A 20,396-nucleotide genomic window follows, 5' to 3' on the forward strand; every position below is an offset into this window, starting at 1 on the left:
GAGGAAGTTTTTATCCCAGTGATCGGACTCTTTGGGTTTATCAAACAGCAGATTACTATACTCCTCTCCTGCTTTTACACCTAGTCTATTCCACTGGTCCACCACTCTATTTCTTAGCCAATACCAAACAGTTTTGATGACTGATGCTTTACAATATAATTTTAGATCGGGTAGTGCTAAGCCACCTTCATTTGCATTTTTTTCATTAAGCTCCTGGCAATTCTTGACTGACCTTTTATTTCTCCATATGAATTTACTTACAATTTTTTCTAACTCATTATAGTAATTTTTTGGAATTTTGAGTGGTAGGGCACTAAACAGATAGTTTAGTTTTGGTAGAGTTGTCATTTTTATTATATTAGCTCTCCCTATCCATGAGCAGTTGATATTTGCCCAGTTATTTAAATCTGATTTAATTTGTGTGAGAAGTGTTTTATAATTGTTTTCAAAAAGATTCTGAGTCTGTCTTGGCAAATAGACTCCCAAATATTTTACACTGTCTGAGGTTACTTTGAATGGGATTTCTCTTTCTAGCTCTTCCTGCTGTTTCTTGCTAGAAATATATAGAAAAGTTGAGGATTTATGGGGGTTTATTTTATAACCTGCAACTTTGCTAAAATTGCTAATTGTTTCCAGTACTTTTTTAGATGATTTCTTGGGATTCTCTAGGTAGACCATCATGTCATCTGTGAAGAGTGAGAGTTTTGTCTCTTCCTTCCCAATTCTAATTCCTTCAATTACTTTTTCTTCTCTAATTGCTGATGCTAACATTTCTAATACAATATTGAATAGTAGTGGTGATAATGGGAACCCTTGTTTGACCCCTGATCTTATTGGGAATGCCTCTAGCCTCTCCCCATTGAGTATAATGCTTGTTGATGGTTTCAGATAGATAATGCTAATTATTTTAAGGAACAGTCCATTTATTCCTACACTCCCTAGTGTTTTTATAGGAATGGATGCTGTATTTTGTCAAAAGCTTTTTCAGCATCTATTGCTATGATCATATGATTTCTGATAGGTTTGTTATTGATGTAATTGAGTATACTAACAGTTTTCCTAATATTGAACCAACCCTGCATTCCTGGAATGAGTCCTACTTGATCATAATGTATTATCCTAGTGATGACTTGTAGTCATTTTGCTAAGATTTTATTTAGGATTTTTGCATCTATATTCATCAGGGAAATAGGTCTATAATTTTCTTTCTCTGTTTTAACTCTTCCTGGTTTAGGTAACAGTACCATATTGGTTTCATAGAAAGAGTCAGGCAGAGTTCCATCTTTCCCTATTTTTCCAAAGAGTTTATATAAGATTGGAACCAATTGTTCCTTAAATGTTTGGTAGAATTCACTTGTAAATCCATCAGGCCCTGGAGATTTTTTTTTTAGGGAGTTCAATAATGGCTTGTTGAATTTCTTTTTATGAGATAGGGTTGTTTAGGTATTTAATCTCTTCTTCATTTAACCTGGGCAACTTATATTTTTGTAAATATTCATCCATTTCATTTAGATTATCAAATTTATTGGCATAGAGTTGGGCAAAATAATTTCAAATTATTACTTTAATTTCCTCCTCATTGGTGGTGAGTTCACCTTTTTCATTTATGATACTAGCAATTTGGTTTTCTTCTTTCTTTTTTTAAATCAAATTGACCAGAGGTTTATCAATTTTATTGGGTTTTTTCATAATACCAACTTTTGGTTTTATTTATTAATTCAATAGTTTTTTGCTTTCAATTTTATTAATTTCTCCTTTAATTTTTAAAATTTCTAATTTGGTATTTGATTGGGGATTTTTGATTTGTTCTTTCTCTAATTTTTTTAGTTGCAGGTTTAGTTCATTGATTTCCTCTTTCCCCAATTTATTCATATAAGCATTTAGAGCTATAATATATCCCCTGAAAGTTGCTTTAAATGAATCCCATAGGTTTTGGTATCTTGTTTCATTATTATCATTATCTAGGATAAAATGGTTAATTCTTTCTATAATTTGTTTTTTGGCCCACTCATTTTTTAAAATGAGGTTATTCAGTTTCCAATTTGCTCTGAGTCTTTATCTCCTTGGCCCAGTATTGCATGTGACTTTTATTGCATTGTGATCTGAGAAAGATGTATTCATTATTTCTGCCTTTCTGCAGTTGATCATTAGGTTTTTATGTTCTAGTACATGGTCAATTTTTGTATAAGTTCCATGAACTGCAGAGAAAAAGGTATATTCCTTTCTATCCCCATTCAGTTTCCTCCATAAGTCTACCATATCTAATTTTTCTAACAATCTATTTACTTCCCTAATTTCTTTCTTGTTTATTTTATGATTTGATTTATCTAGATCTGATAGCAGGAGGTTGAGGTCTCCTACTAGTAGAGTTTTGCTGTCTATGTATTCCTGTAATTCTTTCACCTTCTCCTCTAAGAATTTGGGTCCTGTCCCACTGGGTGCATATACATTCAGTATTGAAATGACTTTATTGTCTATGGTACCTTTTAGGAGGATAAAGTTTCCTTCCTTATCTCTTTTAATGCTATCTATTTTTGCTGCTGCTTTGTCTGAGATAAGGATTGCTACCCCTGCTTTTTTTACTTCAGCTGAAGCAAAATATATTTTGCTCCAACCTTTTACCTTTACTCTATATGTATCTCTCTGCTTCAAATGAGTTTCTTGTAAGCAGCATATTGTAGGATTCTGGTTTTTAATCCACTCTGCTATTTGCTTACGTTTTATGGGAGAGTTCATGCCATTCACATTCAAGGTTATGATTACTAATTCTTTATTGCCCTCTGTGCTATCTTCCCTCTGTTGGTATTTTTCCCCCTTCCCCCCCGCTTTTATCCATATTCCCCAGTATTTTGTTTTTGAATACCACCCCTTCAGTGTGTTTGTCTTCCTATATCACACCCTCCCCTTTCTTTCTCCTTTCACTTTTTCCTTCCCTTCCTTTTGCTATTTCCCCTTATTTTCCCCACTCCCCTTCCCTTTCTCCATCCCCCCCTCCCCTTTTCCCCTTTTAATACTTGAAAGGTTAGATGTTTTATAAGTTAACTGAGTATGTGTAGGTTGACTTTAAGCCAAGTCTGATGAGAGGAAGATTCAGGTGTTTCTCCTCTGCTCCCTTCTTCCCCTCTATTACCATAGGTTTTTGGTACCTCTTAGTGTAATGAGATTTGTCCCATTCAATACCCTCCCTCCTCCCGTCTCTTTCCTGTCCCCTTTTTTAGGGAGGTAGTGTATTTTTTTAGATCATTCTATCTAGGTCATAGAAAATTCTGAATGTTTGTCCCTTTTAGTTCAGTATATTCTATTGGATAGAGTCCAAATTCCTGAGAGTTATTAGAGTCTTTCTCCCAAGTGGGGTTAAATCCAGTTACATCCCATTAGATAGCAGTCTCATGGATAGGTCATGAATGTCCATCATTTCTGGCTAGATGTATTCTCTCTGTTAGAGTTACATTTTTCTTGATTTATGATTTATGAGAGTCTCTTCCCCACCCCCATGCTGGAATATAGCCAGTTTCAACTTACTGGATTGCATTTTTTTCATTTTACCGCCCCCCCCCCTTTTTTATACCTTTTCATGTGTCTCTTGAACCTCCTGTTTGATATCCAAATTTTCTTTTTAGCTCTGGTCTTTTCATCAGAAATTTTTGGAACTCTTCCATTTCATTAAATGTCCATCTTTTTTCCCTGGAAGAGAAGGCTCAGCTTTGCAGGAAAGTAGATTCTTGGCTGCATTCCAAGCTCCCGTGCTCTTCGAAATATCTTGTTCCAGGCCCTTCAATCCCTTAAAGTTGATGCAGCCAGGTCCTGCGTGATCCTTACTGTAGCTCCTTGATATTTAAATTGCTTCTTTCTGGCTGCTTGCAGGATTTTCTCTTCTATCTGATAGTTCTGCATTTTGGCCACAACATTCCTTGGTGTTTTCATTTTAGGATCTTTTTCTGGTGGGGATCGATGTACTCTTTCAATAACTATTTTGCCCTCCGATTCCATGATATCAGGGCAGTTTTCCATCACCAGATCCTGTAATATTAAGTCCAGGCTTTTTTTCTCTTCAATGTTTTCAGGAAGTCCTATAATTTTCAGGTTGCCTCTCCTCGATCTATTCTCAAGGTCAGTAGTTTTGTTGATGAGGTATTTTATATTTGTTTCTATTTTTTCTATTTGATTTTGCTTAACTGACTCTTGCTGTCTCATGGCGTCATTAGTTTCTGTAGACTCTGTTCTTTTTTGGGGGGAGGAGCTTTCTTCATTAACCTTTTGCAACTCCTTTTCCAATTGGTCAATTCTACTTTTGAAAGAGCTTTCCATTTGACCAATTGAGGTTTTGAGAGAATTAATTTCTTTTTGCATTTGCTCATTTGAGGATCTGAGAGATTTATTCTCCTTTTGTGTTTGTCCAATTGTACTTTCTAAGGTTTTTTTCCTTGTTGCAAGGTATTAATTGTCTCTCCCAAATTTTTAAGCTCCTTCCTTATTTCTTCATGGAAGTCTTTCTGTGCTGGAGACCAGATTGTATTCTCCTTAGAGGTTCCAGGTCTCTGTGAGTTGGGGTCTTTCTCTTCCAGGAATTTTTCTATGGATCCACCTTTCTGCTGACCCTTCTTCATTATGCTAAGACCTTGAGTTGGGGGGGGGGGGGGGCTGGTTCACCTGGGCTTGGGATTGCTAAAGGCTTTACTGAGTGCAGTTTCTCTGGCTGGCCAGTAGGAGTTTCTGGTTGCCCTCTCTGGAGTGTCTGTGACCTTGGTGGAGAGGCCTTCTCCCTTTGCCCAAAGGGAGGAGTTGGAACTATTGAATTCTTTTGCCTTCAATCAATGGTGGGCTTTACCCTGGCCTGAGGTTATTCCTCAGCTGGGCTGGTTCTTCTGCTCACACACCTGGGCCTGAGGCAGAATTAGTTTGCATTTGTTTGGAAGGAGGCCTCTGTGCAATGGAGGCATGGACTCAGAGTTTCTCAGACCTGAGGAGCCCAGGGATGGTGTCTGCAGCTCTCCTGCACCAGACCTCTCCCCGCAGCCCCTTCCCCAAGCTCCACAGGGACAGCACCAACACCAGCGCCTCTGCTTCCCCGCGGACCCAAGCCCCCCTTGTACAACCCCACCTCTGATCCAGCAGGTCCACCTCTCGGGCCCTCAGACTCCTGGTTCCAATTCAGCTGTCAATCTGGTTGATCCCGGGCTGATCTTCCCTCGGAGCCCAGACTCACCTGCCGGTACTCAGCCAAGGCTGCTGCAGGAGACAAATCCTGAGGTAGATTTTCCTCTCCTGGCTTTTCTTTCTGGGTTTCCTGGTTGGGAATTCTTTTAAAAGTTTTTTTTTCATGTGATAGATGGGAAAGAGATCAGGAGACTTTAGAACTGTGCCTGTCTTCTCTCCACCATCTTGGCCAGAAGTCTCAGGAGCTCTCTCTTTTCTCCTCTTCATCTCATACACACCTGATCTCATTCTGGAGATTAATCAGGCATCAAGGAAGTCAAGGTCATCTACTCCATCTCAGGTTATCACAGTCATCCTCAGTGACTGGTGGACTTAAAGGACACCTGAAGAATTAGGTGGATGATTTTGTGCAACTTCAATCAAGTCAAAACATCACCCTGTGGTGTCATTGGCCTTAAAACAACCTACCAAAAATGCATTAGCAAGTAAGTTCTTTTTAATACACACTAGTTTAATTTCTCTTTCCCTTCATCCATTCTCTACTATCTTATCTGGCAGATTTGCTACCATTCTATCTCCCAACTCTACTTTGCACTAGAATGTCCTCTCCGGGTCTTTCTATACCTTAGCCATATCTTCCTTCAAAGCTCCTTTCAATTGTCCTTTAAGAGACTTTGCCTTATTCTTCAGCTGCAAATACTCCACAATCACTTTCTATTTATTTTATAAAAAGACTTCTGTATTTATTCATATACCCAAGTGGTATTTTCTAAATGGAAGGCAAGCTCCTTGAGGGCAGGGGAAATTTAACTACCTTATGATTCCTTAATTTAGCAGAGGACCTGACTTATGTGCCTAATGAATACTTGTTGATTGATCAACATTTTGCTTCAGTTTGATCCAGTATCAACCTCTAACCAGTAACAACTTCTACAATTTTTCCTCCAGATTCATGATTGGGTGGGTGTAGGGAACCAGACAATAAAACCCATTACAAATATTTGCCAGCAACTTTTTTTTTTTGTACCTTAGTGTCATGGAGATTTGTCCAGGGTCACTACAAATTAAAGTCACTTAACCACCTCTCCCAATCCTCCTGAGGTGTGATTTGAACCTGAATCATCATTGACTGACTGCATGATCTCCTCCTTGCCATGTGATCACTCATAGATTAATTTTCCTAAAATGTCAGTTTAACATGGGTCACTTGATACTGTCCAAATCCCTTCATTTAGAATTCAGAGTCCTGCATAATTCACTTCATCTCTCTCTTTCTAATTACCTTTTGCTATAAGCCTTCTGTACATAAATTCCAAAATTTATCAATTTGACCCATAATATCACTGGCAATTTAGGCTCTTGACTAATTAATTCTCTGTTCTCTTCGCTTGAAATGTCCTCTCATTCTCTATGTCTATCAGATTCCACTCATCCTTCTGCATACAATTGAATCTCCTTAACCTACAGGAAGCTGGGACCACCACAGTCCACAGTGCTCACTCCTACCTCTGAATCATATCCATTCAAACTGCATATATCCATTAGACTGGAGGCAATTATCAGATTTTCCATAATTATAATTTCAGAGTGTGAATTTGGATAAATGGACCACTTCAGAAGATTCATTATTCACACTAATCAGGACCTAGCTAGAGTCCTTATTGTCTTTATCATTCATTTGGCACTTTGGATCATGCTAGAATATTATATTATTATTTTCCATTAATCTCTCATGTCCACACCACAATTAGATTCTAAACTCTGATTTGAGTCCACAACAAATGATTATTAGTTGAAAGCAGTAGAAACATTTAGCCATAAGAAAAGAAGAAAAGACTCAGAATGGAATGGTAGAGACAGGGAGAAATAATAGCCCTATTTAAGTATCTGAATAAAGGAATCACACAGGACTCCTGTGGGCAGAACCAGGAATGAAGGGAGAAAGTCGCATAAAAGAGAATTTAGGTTTGAGGTCAAAAAAAGTTTTCATAACAATTAACACTGAACAATATTGGAATGGGTTGTCTCAGGAAGCCCTTTCTCAATGAAAGTTTGCAAGAAGAGACAAGAAGAGAAAACATATTAGGGTCATAGATAAGGAAGCAGATAATCAAATTATGGATATCTATGGACATTGAAAATGAGGCTCAACCAAATGACATCTCCAAGGCCACAAGTAATAAAACCATAATTTAAACCCAGATCCTATAAATCTAAATGGAGTACCCCTGCTATAGTACCCAATTGTTTCTCAGTTATGCTGTAAAGGAGATCCATTTAGATACCATTTTTGCTAGCTATCCTCTAATCTTCCTTCCAATTTTGGAATTCTGAGGTGGTTCAATGAAAAGATCATTGGTTCATGCTAAGAAGATATGATTTGAATCTTGCCTTGTGTATTTACTGTGACAATGAGCAAGTCAGTTAAAATATTTAATCCTCAGTTTCTTCATCTGTTGGACTTTCTGTGTAAATTTTTTAAAATCTTTATAAAGATTTCTAAAATCTGATTTATAAAATCTCTATCAGATAGTTCTCCATCCTCTGTCTTCATTCATGTTCATCTCTAATTATGGAGTTTGTAGTATTAGCTACCATGTTGTAAGATGCCCTAGTCATCCATACTCATTTCACTCATAACTTCATATAACCTGGACTCTATAGAGCCTTCTACCTCTTCCCCAGCAACCTTGGCCCCATATGTGATGTCCTCCTCTATTAGAATTTAAGATTCTTGATGGGAGGGACTGTCCTTCTCGCTTTTATTTTTATGTGTAGCCCCTTAGCACAGTAATGATATGGAACAATTTTTAATTTATCATCTTTCTCTTTTTTCCTCTTCTTTCTTTCCTTTCTATTTCTTTTCCTCTTTTTCTTCATCTTTCTCTTTCTTCCTTCCTTCCTTTCTTTCTTTATTCTTTCTTTCTTTCTTTCTCTTTTTCTTTTCTTTCTCCCTCCCTCTCTCTTCCTTCCTTTCTTTTTTCTTCCTCCAATCCTTCTTTCCTTCACCCCCTCCCTCCCTCCTTCCTTCCTTCCTTTGTTTCTTCATTTTCTTCTTTCTTTCTTCCTTCCTTTCTTCCTTCCTTTCTTCCTTCCTTCCTTTCTTTCTCTTTCTTTCTTTCTTTCTTTCTTTCTTTCTTTCTTTCTTTCTTTCTTTCTTTCTTTCTTTCTTTCTTTCTTTCTTCCTTCCTTCCTTCCTTCCTTCCTTCCTTCCTTCCTTCATTCTTGCCTCTTTTTAAAATGATTTTATTTATTTTGAGTTTTACAATTTCCCCCCTACTTGCTTCCCCCCTCCACCCTCCACAGAAGGCAGTCTGTTAGTTTTTCCATTGTTTCCATGGTATACATTGATCCAAACTGAATGTGGTGAGAGAGAAATCATATATTTACAGAAGAAACATAAAGTATAAGAGATATGAAAAATACCTAATAAGACAATGGGTTTTTTTTCCTTAATTGAAGGTCTTTGATCTTCATTCAAACTCCACAGTTCTTTCTCTGGATACAGATGGGATTCTCCATCACAGATGGTCCAAAATTGTCTGTGATTGCTGCACTGATGGAATGAGCAAGTCCATCAAGGTTTATCATCACCCCCATGTTGCTGTTAGGGTGTACAATGCTCTTCTGGTTCTGCTCATCTCACTCAGCATCAGTTCATGCAAATCCTTCCAGACTTCCCAGAATTCCCATTCTTCCTGGTTTCTAATAGAACAATAGTGTTCCATGACATACATATACCACAGTTTGCTAAGCCATTCCCCAATTGAAGGACATTTACTTGATTTCCAATTCTTTACCACCACAAATAGGGCTGCTATGAATATTTTTGTACAAGTGATGTTTTTACCCTTTTTCAATCATCTCTTCAGAATATAGACCCAATAGTGGTGTTGTTGGATCAAAGGGTATGCACATTTTTGTTGCCCTTTGGGCATGATTCCAAATTTCTCTCCAGCAAGGTTGGATGAGTTCACAGCTCCACCAACAATGCATTAGTGTTCCAGATTTCCCACATCCCTCCCAACATTGATCATTGTCCTTTCTGGTCATATTGGCCAGTCTGAGAGGTGTGAGGTGGTACCTCAGAGATGCTTTAATTTGCATTTCTCTAATAAATAATGATCTAGAGCAATTTTTCATATGACTATGGATCACTTTGATTTTCTCAGCTGTAAACTACTTTTGCATATCTTTTGACCATTTGTCAATTGAGGAATGACTTGATTTTTAAAAGATTTTACTTAGTTTTCTGTATATTTTAGAAATGAGTCCTTTATCAGAGATATTAGTTGTCAAAAGTGTTTCCCAGTTTACTACATTTCTTTTGAGCTTGGTTATAGTGGTTTTTTCTGAGCAAAAGCTTTTTAATTAAATGTAATCATAATTATCTAGTTTGTTTTGAATGATGGTCTCCATATATTCCTTGGTCATAAACTGTTCCCCTTTCCATAGATCTGACAGGTAAACTAGTCCATGATCTCCTACTTTGTTTATAATACAGTTTTTTATGTCTAAATCCTGTATCCATTTGGATCTTCTCTTGGTGTAGGGTGTGAGGTGTTGGTTTAATCTGTTTCTTCCATACTAACTTCCAATTTTCCCAACAGTTTTTATCAAAGAGAGAGTTTTTATCCCAATAGCTGAACTCTTTGGGTTTATCAAACAGCAGATTACTATAATCGTTTCCTGCTGCTGCACCTAGTCTATTCCACTGGTCCACCACTCTATTTCTTAGCCAATACCAGACAGTTTTGATGACTGATGCTTTATAATATAATTTTAGATCTGGCAAGGTTGTCTTTCTTTTTAATTCCAGGATCCTATGACCCTAAAACTACATTGGGTTTCAATGGCATTAAAAGAAACATATTGTATGATTAAGAATTGTAGACTGCTGCTCTCTGGCCTAGCCAGCGCCATCTGGAGCATATTCAGTTGTTGAGATCCCAATTTAGGAAGACCTCTGATAAATTGTAGTATCCAGAGGAGGCAGTCTCAACAGTGAAGGGGTCCGTCCAAGGTCCTGACCTAGGTAGAGCAATGGAAAGGGACACTGCTGTTTAACTTAGGGAAGAATTTGGGTGGGATGAGGATGATGGCTGAAGAGATGACACAAAGAAGGATTAGACTTGTTCTACTTGACAGCAGAGGGCAGAATTAGGGGCACTGGGTGGAAGGTGCAGAATGGCAGATGTGGCTTTAGGTTAGGGGAAATTCCCTCTGCATCAGAGCTGTCCAAAAGTGGAATTAGCAATAGACTCTCCATCACTCAGGGGCTTTATGCAGAGCCTGGGTGATTTCTTGTCAGGCATGTTGGAAGGGAAACCAGGAAGAGGGAGGGGATTCTTGCTCAGCTTTGGGCTGGCCTAGATGGCTGCTGAGGTAAGTCTTTTCTAACCCAGAAATTCACTATTCTATAATCCCCTTTCTCAACATCTCTCAGCCCACACAGGCTTCCTGACCTTTCCTGCCTCAGCAGACAACTTTAATTTTATTAAGGCTGAAGATGTGCTATGAGATGAGGCAGGGGCAAGGGGGCAGTCATAAAAACAAGTATGTTGCTGAGCTTAAAATGAAGCTGGGTAGGCGTGATTAAAACTAGGCAGCAGAACGCAAAACCTAAAATTAGAATACTCTCCCTCGTTTCCTTCTTTCCTCTGCTTTGTTTCCACTGCACTCTTTGCTCATCAAGAAACTGAAGCTGGGTCTACAAAAGTTCAGATTGGGTGACCACTAGTCCCAGGATCTCTAGTGATGTTTTGTTTCTATGTGAACACAAAAGAGTTGTCCTCCAAGTTCCAATTCATATGCAATATCAGTTATTGTAATTCAACAAATGTGACTGTTAAATGCCTGGAACCAGGGAAATGCAAAAGTGAAGATCTAAGTTCTTGTCTTCAAGGAGCTTTTAATCCAAATGCTTGTTTCAATGTGGCTTAAGAATGGTATACAAAAAAATAGAATCTGGAAAAGATGAGTATGAGAAACCTAGTCAGATTATAACAAATCATGTGACCCTGGCTAAAACGAGTAATTCACTTCACCTCTCTATAATTCAGTTTTCTCACCTGGAAAATAATAGAAATGATAGCATCTGCTCTAGACAACAGGCATTTATTTATGTATAGGCAAAATGCTAAGTGCTAAGAATCCTAATAAAAGCAAAGATAAGGACAGCCATGGCCTTCAAGAAGATGACAACAGAGAAAACAAACAGACAAAAAAGGGCTGAGAGGTAAAAGTCAGAGAGTGGGCAAAGGGACCCATGTGGGTCCCAAGTCATATAAACTGCAGAGTTAGAAAGTCAGAAGGGGATGGGAAACCTGAGAGCATGGCCAACTTGGATCTGCTCCCCAAATTGTAGCACCAATGTTTTTGGTGAAGAGAAGAAATGAAATAACATATATAAATATTATAGATCTTAATCCATTATATACATGCTGATAGATATTATTATCATCATTATCATTTGCATAATGATGACAATTATATGGATTAAGAGATAGACATTGGATTTGGGATCAGAAAGACTGGTACTATAATATTCTCATTTCTTCATATATATGTGTGTGTGTATATACATATATATATATATGCAAAATAGATTTAACATACATGCACAGTAAGATTGAAGGTATCCTGGGATCTTCATAGTAGAAGGGGCCTCTAAAGTCATCTCATCTAACAGGCAAACTCTGAGATCCAGGGGGATAGGGGACTTACCTACCAATTAGAAAAACCAGATAAGTCTTGCTTAAGAAGTGGACAAATGTTTGATCTTAAAGGATACATATGATTTAGACAAGTGAAGATAGAAACATAGGCAGAGAGATTAACATGATCAGGAAGCACCTAGAGGAGGCAATGGATTTCTTACTTGAAAAATTATTGAAGAGAGGTTGAATAAAGATTGTGGGAAAATCCAGGAAGATATTGTAGTTCTCCCCAGTTTCCCTCAGAAACAACACGAGAACAAGCCTCTAAATTCATCCTGGAGGAACAGAACCCACATAAAGATGTAGTAGAACAATGTTTTTGCAGTTTAAGATAGCTTAGTAGGATTTAAGAAAGCTCTGTCTCACTTGGGGAAAAGGGGAGAGCAGCCCAGCACAGACAGCATCTGGGCAAACCTGCGGGAGACACTTAGCCAAGGCAAAGCTCAGCAAAAGAGCTCCCCAGTCCTGCTTCAGCAGACTAGTGGCACAGGAGGTCATCTGTGAGATCTCCAGACCCAGGAAAGAAGGTGAATCACCAGGGCTGGAAGCCTGACACAAGAGGTGCCACTAGACAAGGAGTATATAGAGGGTATAAAAGTAGATATTGAAGTTATGATATTTAAAAAAATAAGGTCTGAGAAAAATTGTGTTGGGAGAAAAGTGGAGGCAGAATAGGTAAAATTCCATCCTATGAAGAAGCCCAAAAGATCTATTACATTAAAGTGAAAGAAGGGAGTGGAGGAGAAGTGTTTGAAACTTACTCTCATCGGATTTAGCTCAGAACAGGAATAATATACACACTCCATTGGGTAATCTGGTCCTATAGGGAAGTAGGAGGGTAAAGGAGAAAAACAAGAAAAATTGTGAAGTGATGGTAGGAAGGGCACAAGGGAGAGCACAAGGGGGAGCTTTAGTAGGAGGGGAAAGAGTAAATAAAATGGGGAGGCAGATATAAAGGAGGTCAGTATGAGAGAGGCAGTGGCAGAAGCAAAACACTGTTGAAGTGGGACAGGGTCAAAGCCTATGAACTGGCAGTTTTGGGGTGAAGAAACCAAAGCTAACTTTAGTCATAGGGAAAAAAGTAAATCATTGGTTAGAGAAATGCACATTCAAACAACTCTGAGGTACCAATTCATGCCTATGAGATTGGATAAAATGACAAAAAAGGCTAATGATCAGTGTTGGAGAGGATGTGGGCAAATTGGGACACTAATGCACTTTTGGTACAGTTGTGAACTGATCCAACTCTTCCGGAGAGCAATTGGAGCTATGCCCAAAGGACAATAAAATTATGCATACCCTTTGTTACAGAAATGCCACAGCTAGGTCTGTATCCCCAAGAGATCAAAAAAAAAGGGGAAAGAACCCATATGTAAAAGATATTTAGAGCAATTCTTTTCATAGAGGCAAAGAATTGGAAACTCAGAAGATACCCTGCAATTGGAAATGGTTTGACAAATTGTGTTGTGAGAAGGTGGTGGAATATTCTTGTTTAATGGGAATGATGAGCAGGTAGATTTTAGAAAAAACTGGTAGGACTTAGATGAACTGATGCTAAGTGAAGTGGGGAGAACCAGGAAAACATTTTATCCAATAACAGCAACATCTTGTGCTGATCAGCTATGATAGACTTGGTTCTTCTTGGCAATAGAGTGATCAAAGACAGTTCCAAAAGACTTGTGATGGAAAATGCCATCCATATCCAGAGAAAGAATTATGGAATATGAATGCAGATCAGTGCATTTTTACACTTGCAATTTTTTACAAAGCATAGCTTCACTTTTTAAAATTAGTTTTTTGATTTTTGTTTCATGTTTTTCCCTTTTGTATTGATTTTTCTTTCCAAACATGACTAATATAGAAATGTGTTTAAAATGATTGAACATATATACCCTATAAAAACAACTGCAGTCCTGAGAAGGGGAAGGGAATTGTGGGAGGAAGAAAAATTTGGAACTCAATCTTTCAAAAATGAATGTTGAAAACTATTTTTTACAAGTAAATGGAAAAAATTACAAACATGTTTTAAAAAGAATAGAAAAAAGATGATTGTATATAAAACTGCAAATGTAGTATGTACAACTTGATGTTTCTTTTAAATGTATAATAAAATTATCATGTCAAAAAGAAATAGCAGGGATCAATCAGACTCACCAATTATGGCTTCAGTGTTGCTATCTCCTTTATCTCAACTGCCGGTAATGCAGGCACAGGTCTCCCTCTTTCTACTCACACAAGGGGATCATGCCTTGGATTATATGTACTCATTCCTTTCATGTGTTGTTTTTGTATTTAAATGCATGAGTAAAAAGATATATGTATGCATATATGTGTTTGTCTTTACCACATATATACACACATACCTATAATTTCATTACTGTATCTTCCTAGTAGAATATAAGCTTTATGAGGAAATGTATTTTTTCAGTTTTCCCAAGGAGAAGCAGAGTTTCTATCATACAGTAAATATCTAATAAATGCTCATTGGTTGCATTTTGATATACTAGGCAGTTATTTTGCTTTTGTTTGCTTAAATTGAGTTGATCATATCTGGCTCCAGATTTTTATTTTTTGGATTCTGATGCTGTCACTACAAGCCACTATAAGCTGTGCCTCCTAATTTTATTTCACTTGCAAATTTAATAATCATGCCAGCTCTCCTTTAATATGATATACATAAAAATATTAAAAAACAGTAACACTAGGGACCTCCTCTAAGTTGAGATGGAACCATTAATGACTACTCTTTGAATTTAGTCATTTAATCCCTTCCAAAGCAAAGCAATTTTTGGCCTATATTGTCTTCATTTTGTTCACAGTGGTAGCAAGAAAGACTTTTTCAAATTCTATTCTGCAATATTAATAAAGCAGCAATAATAAAAATAATTGTAATTATTATATCAATCCCATCATGGCATTTGAATCACAACTTGCCCCTTCTGCTGCCTTCACCCCTCAGTGGTCTAATCAAAGAACATATCTACATCTCTATGGTGATGCTTGCCCCGGCTCAGCTTCTCTTCCCAGAACCAGAGTGAATCTGAAGATAACCTTGTCTCATTTAGGAATATTTTCTCTGATCAAGCAGGAGAGATATGGGGGTGTCTCCCAACCAGACCATTAGCAAATGGCTTTGAGTCACCTGGGAGATATCAAACCCAAAGGATTGAAGGTTTTCATACCAAACTGACAAGGGATAGCCCTGAGGCTCTACCTACATTCTCAGGTATAGGACAAGCCAGGAAAATGAAAACTCTCGACCCAGAATAGTAATAAAAATAATTCCAAATCTCAGGACATGGTAACTGGGGAAAGAAATAAAGTTTCCCAAAGTGTATCCGATTCACTCAGGACACACATACACACACACACACACACACACACATATATATTTTACATTATATACATGTGTAGATATATATTTATTTTCATATAAGTATATTTTTTAATAATGATGATAATGAATTGAATGCAAAGGAGGCAGTTTTGTAGCTTTGTGGGTATAATTCCCAAGCATTTTCTAAGTATTTACTGTTGTGTTAAGCATTGAGGATACAAAGACAGGCCACAACTGTCCCTACTCTCCATGATCTTATAGTCTAATAGGAGAGGACAATGTGCCAAGAATAATCACCCATAAACGTTTCCATAGTTTGTGGAAGATTAGGCTATAACAACATACTTCCTGCCATGAGAAAGAGAAAAAAGTCATAAATGCTTGCATTTGCATAGAAGTGTCTCCAAAATAAAAGGTATATACAAGTTAACAATGGGAGAGAAAGCAGCAACAATATTCCCCATATGACAGAGGATTTGGGGAATAACCATTGGATTTGGTGTCATGGAGGAGTTGTAAACTGGATTGTGACACTTATCAGTTGAGTTACTGTGAGCAAGTCACTGTATCTCTCAGCTTCAATATGAATGTAAAAGAATTTTACTCATAAAATAGGAATCATAAGACATATTCCCTCACTGGGAGAGCCAAAATGGCAACATGAAGGCAGGACTCTCTCCCAAATGTAAAAAAGGCTCTAAACAAATTATAGAGCAGCAAAACTCACAAAAGGATTTTCTAGCCCAACACAACATAGAAGGTTGGTAGGAAAGATATTACACCAGGGTGAGAGAGGAGTGCAGTTCAGGGCAGATTGCACTAGAGCAGACTGGGGCCCAACAAACCAAAAGTAAACTTCAGGGTGACTGGCAATTTCCAGACCTCTCAACCCAGACCTCTCAAGCCCCTTTGGCTCTAATCAGAAGTAAGCTTCTTCTGCATTGCCTATTGTTGGATCGCAGTCACATTTCTATTATAATAAAAATGACAAGTCTTTCTAAATTAACCAACTCATTCAGTGCCTTACCAATCAACAAATATGCTTCTACACTCAGTTCCTTTCCTTCTCTTTCAATCACAAGTCATCCCTTGCTTATCTGTATTGAGTTGAATTGGTTCCCACTGGTCAAGGTAGAGAAGGTTAGAGAGTCAGTGTAGGAGTGATGGCTTGCTGCAGGCTGAGGCCTAAAGAAATTGAAAGTCACACTGAAAATGAAAAACAGGGTAAATAATTGTAAGACAGAAGAGAAAGTAGAATGATATAAAAATTATGAGCATATAAAATGATTTTAAATTTCATGAACCAGGAATGTTAATACTTATGGGTAATGGCAAAGAAATCCAAGCTACTCTGTAAGTAGCTGAGGTAGGATGAAGCAAAAGTCATGAAAAATTAGTGAATAGAGAAACTAGGACTTTAGGGTTCTTAAGGGGAATATATATACATATATATGTATATATATATATATATATATACATATACATATATATATATATATAGGCATGCAAATTTTATTTATGGATGTATGTACAAATATTCTCAAGTATGAGGGAAGGAGCAGAGGTGCAAGCACTGAACTCATTGAAAAAGGGAAGAGAATATCCTAAGGATTGGTAGATAATAGTTACTAGAATATAGATTGAATGAACTTTAAAGGAGAATTTGGTAGAGGGAGAGTCTGCATATAATAAGGAGTAAGGAATATTTGAACTCATCTCAAATGACCAGTGAGTTAGAGGTAGGATGAAGGGTCAGGCAAAAATAGGAATGAAAAGGCAATTAGTATTTTAAAGGTTGATCTGGGTTTCCATGTCAACAGGAGGGAGCCAGGAATCAGTGAAACTAGAAAAGATTTAAGCTTAAAACCAATTTCATAACTATGGAGCAGGCATATCAGAGAGCACAGTGTAAAGGAATGGACGGATCAACCGGGTGACATTGTCAGTCCCTAAGAGTACTCTGGCAATCTTTAATCATTTATTAAACATCCACAATGTGCTTCATTTATGTATTAAACACCAAACACTGCGCTAATCACTGAGGTTAAAAAGACAAAAAAAAAAATCTCTGAACTCATGAAGTTCACAGTTTAATGGAGGAAATAATGTCTCCACAGCTATGAACAAAGAGAAAGTGTTAAAACTGAGAAAGAATAGAAAAGATTTCTTATCAAAAGATGGCATTTTATTGGGAATTGGGAATTAAAGGAAGCCAGGAAAGTCAGAAGGTGGAGATGAGGGAAAAAAAAACATTCTAAGTTTGGGGATTTAGATTAGAGATTGTGTCTTGTAAGAGGAAAAACAAAGAGGCCAATTTCACTAGAAAACAGACTATTTGTAGGATGGTTGAGGTGGAATGAAGGGTCCAGTAAAGTTGAAGAATATTGGAAAGGTAGGAAAGGAGAAAGCTGTAAAAATCTTTGAATGAAAGAGTTAAGAATGAAGGGGAAGGCAGCAGGGAATATAAAATGGACTTTGTACAAAAATAATTGGGGGTTCATGATCACAGATATAGGTGGGATATAAAAGATGGGAGTTTGATACTACTGAAGAATCAGTTCAGGCAGATTATCCAAAGAATAAAAAAGTGTCATACGAATATACTTTCCTGGACCCTCCCTCAAATTTTACTATCTCATGATGGGCAGTAATACTGCATCTGATGAGTTTCAGAAGGGTGTTACCTCTGGAACATTCCACAGACTCATAATTAGCTGCTTACAATTCTCTTTTTTTATTTTTATTTTATTTTATTTTAGGTTTTTGCAAGGCAAATGGGGTTAAGTGGCTTGCCCAAGGCCACACAGCTAGGTAATTATTAAGTGTCTGAGACCGGATTTGAACCCAGGTACTCCTGACTCCAGGGCTGGTGCTTTATCCACTACACCACCTAGCCACCCCTTACAATTCTCTTTTTATATCTCTCTGTTCACTTTTAGAATTCAAATTTGTATCACAGTTATCTGTATACATGTCTTATCCTCTCCTAATTCATAGATCACTTGAGCATAGAGGTGATGATGCAGGTTGAGGGACTTTGTAACCACTTTGAGTGACTTAACTATTTGATAAATATTTGATAGAGGTTTGTTAAACTGAATTGGAATGACTGGCAGAATACAGACAAAATATGAGTAGCACCTTCTCTAAGTTGGGCGTTTTAATATGGATCATCTTCCAACTGGTGGTGGGGCATAAAATGTTCTTTGACCTAATTGATAAAGAGATCAAACAATCTGATTCTATTTCAGAACTGAATTCTGGGGGCAGCTAAGGTGGCACAGTGGATAGAGCACCAGTCTTTGAATCAGGAGGACCTGAGTTCAAATCCGACCTCAGACACTTAAATAATTATCTAGCTATGTGATCCTTGGGTAGGTCACTTAATCCCATTGCCTTTCAACCCCCCCCCCACCCCCCAAAAAGAACTGAATTCCATGTAGTAAATATTTATTAAGAAACAACTAGGTGCTAGGTGAGAAGGAGCCTTGAATAGTAGGAAGCCATACCTAGAATCAGTAATGCCTCTGGGGAAAACCTAGTAATGGGACCTTGGGCAGATGAGCTACTCTTTCAGGACTCTAGGTCACTCTCTAAAAACATATATCCCAGAGGCATACACACAAACATACATAAATTTTATTTATTTAAGGCAATGGGGTTAAGTGACTGTCCCAAGTTCACACAGCTAGGCAATTATTAAGTGTCTGCGGTCACATTTGAACTCAGGTCTCCCTGACTCCAAGACCAGTGGTCTATTCATTGTGCCACCTAGCTGCCCCTTTCAAATATATTTCTCAAAGAAGGGAGATTTCACAGTGAAAGTTTCCCATACAAATTAAACTCTAAGTTGTTACATTTATTTTTTTTTGATGTGAGGAACAGCCTAGACCAATGCTACATAGATGATACTAACAAAGCTATCCCAACCCTCAAAGCAAAAATAGTTCATTTTTACTTTAAAGGAAGCGAAAGTGTTCATTTCATTAGTATTCCTCACTTGGTAATTTATATCCAAAGGAGAATTAAGAGTTCCATGAATCTGTCTTGTGGTACAGATCAAAAGAGAATCAGCTCTGGAGTCAGAGGTCAAGCATTCATTCCTGTTGAGTTTTACATGGATGACCTTGGATAACTTATTTGACTGTCCTAAGGCTCTCTTCTTTGGTCGAATTGCAGTTTTTCATTAGATGGTTCCTTCCAGTGCTGTCTAAGAACCTGTATCTACTGAGTAACCCTGGTTCACTATCATTTTAAAACTATGAGATGAGATTATATATAGGATCTGAAAGTCCTAGGACCCAAACTTCCTTCTATCTTAAATATGACAAATTCCCAAATGCAGAACAGTATTTTCCCAAACTATTCCTTTGAAATGGGGATGGTTTTCTCAACAGGAAAGGTTAAGATGTGGTTCACTTTAACCTGAGACACATCCACTGAAGGACAGCATGACCTTTAAATTTAACTGAAGATGGAACAATGCTAGTGCAGACTTTCCTATCTTTTTCCTTTGTTCTTGATCTTTTTATCAAGTCTAGGAAGATAAGAAATAGCATCAGCAACAAAAAACTTTAGATACTGCCTATCAATTGATGAAATACCCATGTCCCAAGGGTAACTCAATTGGCAATCCTGCAGTTCATTGCATGAGATAACATACAATGTAATAATGAGAGAAGTGAGGAAATGAAATGGAAGACCAAGAAGCATTGCTTTGTAGTTTATGAGTGTCAGCAGGAAGATGCTTAATTGGCAAGAATAAGGGTAGAACTCATATCTGTTCCAAATATTTCAGAAATATATCACTCAGGAATCCAGGTGGTTTGAGACTGGAAGGAGCCAAGGCAGAGTTACCAGGCTCAACTATAGAGGGATTGGATGAAAGAAATTTAGAATCATTAAAAGAAAGGAAGATGAAACAACAACTTCATCTTCCTCCAACTGGTCAAAATCCTATTTGCTTAAATTAGGGAATATTAGTGATCCAGGAAACTTATTCTTAGGAATTAAGGATATTAAGCATAGTAAGAGAAGACTTGAGGGCAAGGAATGGAGGAATGGGATTATGGATTTGGAATCAGCGAAACTAGCTTTATAAGTCAACTCTACTATTTCCCATTTGTTCAAGCATGAACAGGATAGGTACAGGGTGGGGGAGAGAATAAGGAATTGAATTTGGA

The sequence above is a fragment of the Macrotis lagotis genome, chromosome 2 (genome assembly GCF_037893015.1).
Source record: "Macrotis lagotis isolate mMagLag1 chromosome 2, bilby.v1.9.chrom.fasta, whole genome shotgun sequence".
Lineage (NCBI taxonomy): Eukaryota > Metazoa > Chordata > Mammalia > Peramelemorphia > Peramelidae > Macrotis > Macrotis lagotis.